Source organism: Haplochromis burtoni, unplaced genomic scaffold (assembly GCF_018398535.1).
Source record: "Haplochromis burtoni strain Fernald_Lab_line unplaced genomic scaffold, NCSU_Asbu1 Contig_106, whole genome shotgun sequence".
NCBI classification, from domain to species: Eukaryota; Metazoa; Chordata; class Actinopteri; order Cichliformes; family Cichlidae; genus Haplochromis; species Haplochromis burtoni.
Genome location: NW_024582467.1, coordinates 1,081,098 through 1,084,550, shown reverse-complemented (window position 1 = coordinate 1,084,550; position 3,453 = coordinate 1,081,098). Strand labels below are relative to the sequence as shown.

At 39.8% G+C, this 3,453-nt stretch overlaps 1 long non-coding RNA gene across 1 annotated transcript; it reads left to right on the top strand.

Moving 5' to 3' along the window:
* The first annotated feature begins 1,394 nt into the window (after positions 1-1,394).
* LOC102308104 lies at positions 1,395-2,691 on the top strand. Its single transcript, XR_316621.2, has 3 exons — positions 1,395-1,548; positions 1,730-1,781; positions 2,036-2,691. It is a non-coding gene; the product is annotated as an uncharacterized LOC102308104 (long non-coding RNA).
* Positions 2,692-3,453: the final 762 nt, after the last annotated feature.

Sequence of the window (3,453 nt, the reverse complement as noted above, 5' to 3'; positions counted from 1 at the left end):
AATAACAATCAAAGAAAAAACAAGCATTTTCCTGGTCATCTGAACAATATCAAACTATTGTTTGGTCTCTGAATTGTTGCCTGGAAGCCCATCTCTAATCATTAGAAATGGTTCTGAACATGAAGGTTGAATCATTTTTATACAGAAGTTGATTTTTGCCCCCAGAAGTTTGAAGTAGTAGTGTCTTTACTAAGCAATCTAAATGCAGCAAGAGCACTGAAATCCTTACCAAGCATCACAAGAATCCAAAAACCCCCCAAAAGATTTCACATTTATTATCAACACAATATGCTTAAGATAGAGTGACATTATTCTTACTGAAGTTTCCTGTACTGGGTTATGTAAATATATTTAAACAAAGGAGTATAACTGCCTTAACAATGCAGATTTGATGAAAAAATACACAAAATACACAGTTTGCCCAGTATGGTTTAGGATGGGATAAAGGGACCCACAGTTGTTGTCAAATTATGATCTCTGAGTTCATTCTCCACAGTTCTTCTGTCAGCCCCTGAAGAGGTTACCATGGAGACAGTAGAAAGTGTCTATGTGTGTGTATGCGTGTTGGAAGAGATAGGGAGGGGAGTTCCTAACACTGAGCAGTACTTGGTAATTGGCAGATTATCAGAAGACAGAGGTTACTGTAGCCCCGGAGAAGGTTCACAGCTCCAACTTTATAAACAACACACCCTCAAATTGCTATCCCTATCCAGAGGAGCGGGTGGGTTGGAGGACCACAAATGGGAAAAATAGCCGCAAAACCAAGCACTAAATAGTGTGAGCAGAAAATAGCTGGCGGCAGCCTCTCACCCATTCTCCCATAATAGCTTGACTGGAAGGGGGTGGCAGATTGCTCAGGGGACAGATCCCAACAGCCAGCAGGGACAGTGACAGTGTGAGGAAGACGGAGCCCTCAAAAAGCTGCGCTCTGACAGATTGAGGAAAGAATTCTGTTTTCCAAAGCTACTTTTTGGAAGGGGGATGAGCGCCATGGAAGGTCAGAGTCAAAACAAATATGGACACCAATCTGTTGTTGTTTGAGTCCATTTTAGAGATTATTTTTCTTTTCTCAGTTGTATGAAGGTAGATATGTAGTTTTTCAGTACGCATCGCTCTATATAAATAGGCCTGTGCTCGTAATCTTTCACTTTGTTCTACCACAACAGCTCTGACTCATGGAAAGAACACCTTTGTCTCAACCCGGTTTGATAGCTGGATATGGATCACACTTGTTCCAGTGCATCCTGTAGATCAGGAGTGTCGAACTCCGGGCCTCGAGGGCCGCCATCCTGCAGGTTCTACATCTCACCCTGGGTCAACACACCTGAATCAAATGATTAGTTCATTACCAGGCCTCTGGAGAACTTCAAGACATGTTGAGGAGGTCATTTAGCCATTTAAATCAGCTGTGTTGGAACAAGGACACATCTAAAACCTGAAGGACACTGCCCCTCAAGACCTGAAGTTCGTCACCTGTGCTGTAGATGTTCTGTTCAAACAAATATGGGGATGGTGAGGCCATTGCAGTCATGGAGATCCATGGTTATGGTGAGTGTGCTTGGTCTACAACATTGTGTAGTGGTAGCATCCACATGAATACCAGGATCCAAGGTTTCCAAAATTGATATTGCACTGTAAAGAAATTATGGCTGTTATTCACTTCACCTACAATTTTTTTTGTTGTTGTATCTGTGTATCCATGTATCAGTATCAATATTTCTTATGCTAGTGGTAACGAATAGGATGAGGATTCCAAGCCAGCAAGCCCCAGTCTAAATAATGTAAGTTTTAATTATTAAATAATATTTTGTTTACAGTTTTTTATGATTAAACAAATTCGTTCAACATGTTTGATAGATTTGAAGTACAAACACAAATCATTTTATCAGTGGAAACCTTTGCTTTTTAATGGAAAACTCATTTAACTTTTTAGCTAATATTACCGTAAAGAATAGAGCAACATAGAAACTTCCTGAATAAATGCAAAAAGTGCATCACAATTACTAATTTTTTGTGTCTCTTCTTAAACCAACAGGCCACACTGAAGAAAGGTTCTGCTGGTTTGAAGATGTGAGGCATAATATTCCAACACAAAGATTAAAAAGACCATTATGATACCTGGAAATGCTTGTAAAATGATCCCAGATGAACATAAACACCCACACAACCCATACCAAATGACTTATCCATATGGAGCCAAGTTTGATGTATCGAAACCATGAAACAGTGACGAATAAATTGCCATACCAAACGGGTGCTGTGGAAACGTAAATGGCACCTCTGATTCAACTGGACACAGATTACACACTGACGTTAATGTGCGATGCTCTCATGTTCCCTGTCTGCGTCTGTTAGCTAATAGCTTAAACGGGCAGCAGAGTTTTAATTCTTGAATATTTCTATGACCACACATGGGTTATTCTGAAGTTGACCTAGAAGTTTTTATATTGCTGAGGGAAAAAACAAATAAAAAAAACTATTAGTAGTGCTAACATTATCCAAGAACTCATTGTCATCATCCAAAGAACTGCAGCTACATTTGCTAACAGCTTAACAATAAGTACTGTGCATGTAATGACCAGCCTTCCAACCTGATAAATGGATGAGCATTTCCCAATGATGTGTTTCTTCAAATGCGTACTTTGTCCTCTTTTGCCAAATAATATTTTTTGTTTCATCTCTGTGCACTGACCCCCATACCTCTGCAAACTATGAAGAATAAACAGATACAGACACAGGTACAGGCGCCTGCGTGTGCACACACACATATACACACAGATACACACACAAACACACACACACACACTGTTCAAATTCATAATCACAAGAGTTGACAATCAGCATAAAAAGGAGATTATGTGCAGTGCTGAGAGTGGGTGGGAGTCACACTCACATGCAGATGGCATCATTTTCTGTCCATTGCAGCAGTTGCTTTGAAATGGCTAACAGAGGGGGGTTAGGCTGATACACTCCCCGTTCAAAGGGAACTGTTGTTGGCTGTGTGCCCCAAGGCCAGCAGAGTGTCTCATAGCAGGATAATGAGACTTTAAAATCCAAACTCTTATTAATTTACTATTAACATCAAAAGTGTGGAGATGTTAGTATCACACTATCGCTCAGAAGGGAGGGAGTGGGTAGGTCTGTAGATACTGGTATGGTTTGTTTGGATTTCAAGGTTTTAAGAGGCAGCAGATAAAGCTGAGTTCATTGAAGGGTGCAAATGAATGTTTGCTCTGGTCCGTTGAGAGGCAACAGAGAGAGAAAATGTACAAGGGTATTTCTGTGATGGAAAAAAAATAACTGAGCATAATTAAAAAATATATATCGTTTTTTCTTTCTGAAAAAAATCCATTTTGGTGAGTCTGATTAAAATATTTTAGCAGTCAGCCAAAAGAGAAAAGAGAAACTGTCCTGCTTTAGGTGAGGATCTTTACATCAGTGGATCAATTTCAT